Genomic DNA, 8,418 nt, shown 5'->3' with positions numbered 1-8,418 from the left:
CATTTTGTGGGCGTGGCAGTAGGCCAATTTTGCCCATCTTCGAACTTAATCTTCTAATGGAGCCAAGAAATACGTTGTAATGGGGTTTCGTCCATAGCTGAGGTATGCTCAGCCGCTCCAGGGTCAGCCTTGGGACCCACGAACCCTTAGCAAAAAGAAGTGTTTACTCTCGTAACGATGTATCCACACACCCTTCTGTGGACGGCCAGACCAGCGTGATGTATACGGCGGTGATGAAAACGAGTGAAATTAACGTGCCCGGCGTTGATGCTTGTTGAAGCGGGCACGGTGATGTATACGGCGGTGATGAAAACGGGTGAAACTAACGTGCCAGGCGGTGATGAAAACGGGTGAAACTAGCGTGCCAGGCGTTGACGCTTGTTAAAGCTGGCACGGTGATGCATACGGCGGTGAGGAAAACGGGTGAAACTAACGTGCCAGGCGGTGATGAAAACGGGTGAAACTAGCGTGCCAGGCGTTGACGCTTGTTAAAGCTGGCACGGTGATGTATACGGCGGTGATGAAAACGGGTGAAACTAGCGTGCCAGGCGTTGACGCTGTTAGAGCCGGCACGGTGATGTATGCGGCGGTGATGGTCCTTCGGTTTCGCACCCTGCCTATGGCTGCTGCTTGCGACCTTCCTCTCTGGCGAGCTGGAACAAATGATCGCATTCGGTGTGAAGTGCTTGCTTATATAGCAGCATAGCGCAGCTTTCGTCACCGTACTGAGGTAAGTTGTGTGCGTAGTCAATGCAGTGAAGTTTAGTACGTATGGTGGAAAGCTCTATGTTGAGGTATGGTGAGGGTAAATGATGTACTGTGGGGTGAAGTTGAAGTAAATTATTGTAAGGTGGGAAAAGCCACGTTACGGTCCCCCCCTCACTTCGGACAACGATACTTCGCTGGCTGCAGATGGTAGGAGTGGTTTCGCTCTCCCACGATGGTTTGGCTGGAGGCTGGCTGGCTGTCCTGGTTGGCATGTGCCACGAACGGGGGCGGATGTGAAAATCTTTATTTAGCAGCAATTTCTTAACCTATGGTACAAGGTGTCTTATATCCTACGATTATGCGTACTTACAGCTAGTAACACCAATTTTTAATTTTAGTTGTACAAATGCGCAAATCAGTACTTAGTAAAATTAATTTTAATATATGGCCTTGTCGCACAAATTCACAAATAAATACTTAAAACTAGTAAAATTAATGTTGAGCGCCGGCCTTATGGGTTTAGTCGTACAGGTGTAGCACGCATCTTTTCCTGCCGTATCGCACCAATACTCGGTCGCCTTCCAACTTCTGCAGGGCTAAACGTCGGCCTCGGAAGAATAGCGTTCTCCTGGAGCGCTTGATGAAGTGTTGTCGCGTCATTGTCAGCCCTTCCAGGAACCCTGGAATTCCGCTCGCTGGTGCATGCGTCTACCCCGGCAGTCGCTGCTGTTGCTGGTGTCTCGTGCGCATTCCTTACGAGTTGCTTATTAATGCTGCCTTCGGCCGTGATGGTACTCGTTGCAGTGCCTCGCTGGACGAGTCGCGTTGAAGCTGCAGCCGTCACTTCGCTTCGATCTGCTGAGAGCGTCACCTGAGCATTTGTTTTGACTACGGGGTGTGTCGAGGTTTGGGCGGCGCGCAGCCCTGTCGTAGCACAGGCTTCGCGATTTGCTTCACATGCAGCTGGGACTCGTCTGGTGGTTCGTATTTTACGCGCGTTCGTGCTGAGCGGCGTTTGTCCGAGCAATGCTTCCAGTTTTGTTGGGTTTTATGACCGGCCGCGGTTGCTGGTTGCTGAGGCTGTGCTCCTGGGGCTGCTTGGATGCCCTCGGGCGAGTTTGGGCAGCTGACCCGGTGGCGTCTACGTTGATTGCGTGCAATTGATGCACTTCGGTTACATTCGTGTGCACACGAGGTCGTGCTCCCGGTGGTGGTATGGCGGACCGATGCGTGTGGCATTCCCCTGACTACGTGTTTCATTTCGTTTATCTGGAAAGAGATGAGCAAACGGTCTAGGATTGTGTTTATTTGGGGAAGTGGGTATGCGTCTGGTATGTTTGCTGCGTTAAGTTGCCTCTCGGTTAGCATAGCAAGATGATCGGTAGTTGCCTGTGTGCTTAGGCGTGTAGCGGTTTGGGGTTGACCATCGATAGTGATAGTCAGGTCTCGCCTCCTTAAGAAATCCATGCCTAAGATGACATGTTCCGAAAGCGTCGGTAGAGCTGATACAAGTAGTCGCGTAGACTTGTTACCCAGCTCTATTGTAACAGGATACATTTTCGTGCTAGGTATATACGTCTGGTTAGCTAGCTGAATGCGACGGGTCTGGCGTCTGGCTTTAATTTGGTGTTTATCAAGATGACGTTGAAGTTCTTGACCGATATATATGAGCGTGGCTCCGGTGTCCACCAGAGCTTCTATCTGCATGCCTGCGACAGTAATGGGCAAACAACAACGGCCATCTTGTTTCCCTTCTGGGTACGGAATCGTTGCGTTGAGTGCTATTGTACTGGGTTTGGAGGGAGTAGCTCGCACCGTCGCATGTGTAGGACAATTGCAGTCTCGAGACATGATTTCGTCGCGTCCACAGCGAGAGCAAAATATTCGCTGCTGGTTGCGACATTGGTGCCTTCGGTGTCCCGGCTGCTTACATAGCCAACAAACTTTCTCGCGGCAATACTTAGTACTTACCGCCATCAAACAGTGATTGGTGTTTCTTGCTTGCCTGGCCTCCTCGTTTCTTAACAACTCGTATTCTTCGGTTAACTCAAGTAGTTCTTCTACGCTGTTGAAGTCGCTTCGTCGGACATATAAGCGATATTCCACCCTTAGACCGTCATATATACGTTCGGTGTGATCTTCATCGCGAAGTTTCGGGTGCTGGCGAATAAGCTTTTGGATGGCCAACACATAATCCTTTGCTTTCTCTCTGGGTAATTGCTTGCGCTGATGGATGGTTTCTTCCAGATGTGCGAGGTGTCGTTTCGGTAAAAAGAACCGTTCAGCCTCGTAACCAAAGTCGACCCACGTGTTTATGACATTTCGTTTTATACGAAACCATTGCAGCCCTTTATCTTGCAAAATTTCCGGCATAGTAGCAAGAAGCTGGTTATTTGCTATGAAGTAGCATTCGGCTAGTCCTTCGCATCGCTCCAGAAAGTCGTGTAAGTTTTCGCGACCGCTGTAGCGTATGTTCCATCGCCGCACGGAGTTTATAACCTCCAAATCTGGCAATTTTGCAGCCGATGTGATGTTGTCACGTGTTGCTATCGCTTTGCTGGGGATTCTTACTGTGGTGGTTGGAACAAGTATGGTGGCGTTACCTTCCTCCTTCATTTCCCTTTCCAAAGCTTTTACTAGATCCTCCGTGGATTGATTGTGGCGCTTTGCACGGATGCAGGCGCTCAGCTCGCTACGGAAATCTGCTACGGTGCGCCCTTCGACAGCGATGTGGTGTCGTCTGCACTCGGTGACTAATCGGTCCTTTAGCCAATAAATCCAACTGGTCGTGTCCGTCTCAAGCGTTAGAGCCTTATTCGCTGATTTACTGCGATGCTTATGATTGTGTAGGAGCAGCGGCGAACCTGATTCATGAGCGTTGGTGACCGTTTCATGTTTTTCACTGTCACTCACAAAGTCAGGTCCCTGCTCGGGCGCCATTTGTAATGGGGTTTCGTCCATAGCTGAGGTATGCTCAGCCGCTCCAGGGCAGCCTTGGGACCCACGAAAACTTAGCAAAAAGAAGTGTTTACTCTCGTAACGATGTATCCACAAACCCTTCTGTTGACGGCCAGACCAGCGTGATGTATACGGCGGTGATGAAAAAGAGTGAAATTAACGTGCCCGGCGTTGATGCTTGTTGAAGCGGGCACGGTGATGTATACGGCGGTGATGAAAACGGGTGAAACTAACGTGCCAGGCGGTGATGAAAACGGGTGAAACTAGCGTGCCAGGCGTTGACGCTTGTTAAAGCTGGCACGGTGATGCATACGGCGGTGATGATGAAAAACGGGTGAAACTGAAACGCGTGCCAGGCGTTGACGCTTGTTAAAGCTGGCACGGTGATGTATACGGCGGTGATGAAAACGGGTGAAACTAGCGTGCCAGGCGTTGACGCTTGTTAGAGCCGGCACGGTGATGTATACGGCGGTGATGGTCCTTTGGTTTCGCACCCTGCCTATTGCTGCTGCTTGCGACCTTTCTTCACCGTAGTGAGGTAAGTTGTGTGCGTAGTCAATGCGGTGAAGTTTAGTACGTATGGTGGAAAGCTCTATGTTGAGGTATGGTGAGGGTAAATGATGTACTGTGGGGTGAAGTTGAAGTAAATTATTGTAAGGTGGTAAAAGCCACGTTACAACGTGTACCAAGTTTCATCATGATATCTCAATTTTTACTCAAGTTACAGCTTGCACGGACGAACAGACAGACATCCGGATTTCAACTCTACTCGTCACCCTGATCACTTTGGTATATATAACCCTATATCTGACTCTTTTAGTTTTAGGACTTACAAACAACCGTTATGTGAACAAAACTATAATACTCTCCTTAGCAACTTTGTTGCGAGGGTATAATAAGTCCGTATATGTACGTCGCCGAACTAATCATAAACGCGTAGTGCGACTTCAACCAAACTTATACACTACGTAGGCAGTGGCCCATATATGGTTTATATGAAGTTTGGTTGAAATCGATAAAGCATGTGTGTGCGGTGCGCATGTGAAGTGAGTGTGTTTTTGTTGCAGGCATTTTTTGTACCGCATACAGCATTCATTAGTATTGAATACATTTTGGTCGTTTGTGTATTGGAGAGCATTGCACGTAGGGATGCAAACGATGCATCGATGTTTCTGAAACATCGATGTTTTTGTCAAAAACCAGCATTTTTCTCGGTATTAATGCGAAAACATCTGCTTCGAAACGCTTTAGCAAACTGTCATGTGTTTTGTTGTAAAATACGGAGAATTCGTTGGTTGAATGTGCACTTGAATAATACTGAGAATTCGCTTATGAATTAATGCGAAATAAGTTTTACAAAAAATCGAAAGTACATTTTGTGTGACAGTCTACTTCGTGCTATGTGTGTTAGAAGTTGTTTTTGAGCGTTTAATATAAGTTTTGTTTCGAATTCATCTGTTGTCAATCACAACTTTATTACAGGTGTAGTGAATATAAAATATATGTAAATAATTGCGTTATACGTTTAAATATGTACATAATATTTCAGATTTTCAAAATGCTGCCTTCAAAATTAAAAAGCATGGAACGGAGCTTCTTTATAAGAAATTCGGATGCATCCGCAACATGCAAACTCTGCAACAAGTAATTAAAAACATCAGGTAACACATCGAATCTTCGCTGTCACGTTGAGAATGTACATAAAAAGTTGATAATGCAGAATGCTCCTCCAAAACTACGCCGCACTCGGAACCAAAACAGCGAAAACGACGACAGCGTCAAGTGAGTTATCCGACAATAGTGATAAGAAGACTGCATGTATTGAATCGTCTCCTAGTACATGTACTCCATCAGTACCGCAAAATAAATCGGATCAGTTGTCAGCGCTGATCCAACCTAATATGAAAGACTTTTTTGAGCAGGTCAAAATTTTTCTTACCAAGATGACCCTAAATCAAGGAAAATTACTGAAGCAATTGTGAATATATTATAATGGACAACAAGCCATTATCCACTGTAGAATGAAAAGGTTTTCCGCAGATGATGAAAGAACTGGTTCCGCTTTTTAAAGTTCCAAGTAGAGAAACAATAAAATTAAGAGTGGATGAAAAATATGAAGCGCTGTCTTCAATTTTCAAAGAGTATACTCGTAAGTGCGACAGTTATTGCCTAACGTATGACATATGGACGGAGACAATGAAAAATCAGTCGTTCCTTGGGGTAACAATTTATTTTTTGGACAATTTACGTTTGTTGAGTGGGACGTTAGGAGTAATCGAACTGCACGAAAGTCATACAGCAGCTTATTTAGAAAAAACTATGTTTAAACTTTTCAACGAGTGGAATGTTTGCATAAATAAAGTTTCTGCTTGTGTAACTGATAATGATCCAACCATGATGAAATTAAATGAAAGCTTTTTTGGCGAAAAAAAATAATACCCTTCCAAATTTCATAAAAGATGCAAATAATGGCGTTAGTACGTCGGAATCTTCGGATGAGTGTGCAACATAAAACTCGTTTAATATTTGGAGCCATCATAAACAGTTGGCCCACCAAAATATGAAATGTAAGTTTTCCAATTTATCTGCTATAACAACAACGGAAGTTGAAGTGCAAATGTTTCTTGGATCAGCTGTTGCTTCTATCAATCAGAATCCAACAGAAATGTTGGATGATGTGAAAAATGTATTTCCTGAATTGTATAAAGAAGCTTCCAAATATTTATCCATTGTGGCCACTTCAGTCCCTAGTGAACGACTGAGCAACGATCACACAGCAAAGAAATCGTTTGATAGGGAAAAACTTTCCAAATTGTTATTTTTAAATTCTGTTTTAAATAAATAATTTGTTGTTTGTTCAAAAACTATTTATACCTTTTATTTATTGAGAAAAGGTTTTAATAGGTTGCTAAAATATATATCAATTAAAGGCGTACTACTGTATTTCATTTATTTATGGTTCTGAAATAAGCTTTTTATCCTCACTAATAAAATACGTTAAAAAAGTTCAAAAATCCATCGATGTTTCGATACATCGATGTTTCAATGGCCGATGTTTTTGATTTCGATGTTGTTTGAAGAAACATCGATGCATCGAACCATCGATGTTTCATTTCACGATGTTTGCATCCCTAATTGCACGGAGTGATGCAAATAGCAATTTGTTATCATTTGTCCAAAGATCATTTAATCTTATCATAATCGATTTTTGAAAATATTAATTTCTTCGCATTTTGTGGTGAGTATTTTGATAAAAATAAATTAATTTTCGTTCCAATCAGCGTTTTAATTTGAATATTTTGTTAAAAAAAATTAAAAAAAAACAATGATTAATGAGATAAAAATCGATTGTGTTGCTAAACAAGTGTTCTGATGGTTACAAGTGCATCATATGATTTTGTGACATAATCTCAAATTTGATATTTTGTGAAAAAAATTAAAAAATTGAGTGAATTTTTTTGTTTAATGTGCGTTTAGTGAGCTAAAAATTACTTGAATTTTTTGGCCAATTTTTAATTGAATTTTGTCACATTTTCAGCAGATTTTCGTGTCTTTTCCTCACTTTTTGGTTCTTTTCGAGTGCAGACGATCTCGAACGTTTCATTTTCGCTTCCGAACGGTAAGACAAAAAATTTCGATTTTTTGGCCAGTTTTTAATTAAATTTTGACACATTTTCAGCATATTTTTAACAATTTTCGTGTCTTTTCGTGACTTTTTGGTGCTTTTCGAGTCCAGAATTTGCTGGATTTCATCAATTTATTACTGAAGTTCTTTATTATCTTTAGCTTAGTTTCTTCTAAAAATGCCACGAAGAGCAAGAGCTTCATGAACATAATGATTTGATTAATACTTTTCGGACAGCACTTGATCAGATGACGTCTGATGATCATAAAATCGTGATTCGTGCTGATAGAAGACCAATCGGAGAACACGAACGAAGATTTAATGCACCTATAAATAATGAAGTTGCTATGGTGATTGTCGGCGATGAGTTTCAATCACGTGACATTGTATTACGTAGAAGAAATAATCAATTACAACGTGTTTCTGAAACACATCGCTCATACGATGCCCTACAGTACCCAATTTTGTTTTGTCGGGGTGAAGATGGATACTCTATTAATTTAAAAATGGTAGATCCCGCAAATCCACGTGAGTGTTTGTTGTGTTTAATATACTCTTCCAATTTTGTTTAACAAGAATTAGTATGAAATGATTTAAATTTCCATTTGTTTTTTTTTTTTTTCTCTTCAGAACCTGAAGTCAATAAAAATGTCAGCGCTATGAACTATTATGCATATAAAATTATGATACGACAAAATCAGGAAAATCATATTTTGACATGTCGGAGACTCTTTCATCAATATGTCGTAGACATGTATGCAAAGATAGAAACAGAGCGTTTGAACTTTATTCGATTCAATCAACGGAAGTTGCGATCAGAAGAGTATATACATCTACATAATGATGGAAATGTTGACAATGTTGGACAAGTTGTTATTTTACCAGCAAGCACAGGCAGTTCAAGTCACATGCATGAATATGCACAAGATGCCATTTGCTATGTTCGTTTGTATGGTCGACCAGATTTGTTTATTACATTTACATGTAATCCACAATGGGATGAAATCAAGCAATATTTATATGAAGGGCAATCTTCTACAGACCGCCACGACATAACTGCACGAGTATTTAGACAGGAGCTGAAGTCATTGATGGTTTTTATTATTAAACATCGGGTTTTCGGCGAA

Source organism: Bactrocera neohumeralis, unplaced genomic scaffold (genome assembly GCF_024586455.1).
Source record: "Bactrocera neohumeralis isolate Rockhampton unplaced genomic scaffold, APGP_CSIRO_Bneo_wtdbg2-racon-allhic-juicebox.fasta_v2 cluster10, whole genome shotgun sequence".
NCBI classification, from domain to species: Eukaryota; Metazoa; Arthropoda; class Insecta; order Diptera; family Tephritidae; genus Bactrocera; species Bactrocera neohumeralis.
This window is presented reverse-complemented; position numbering follows the sequence as displayed.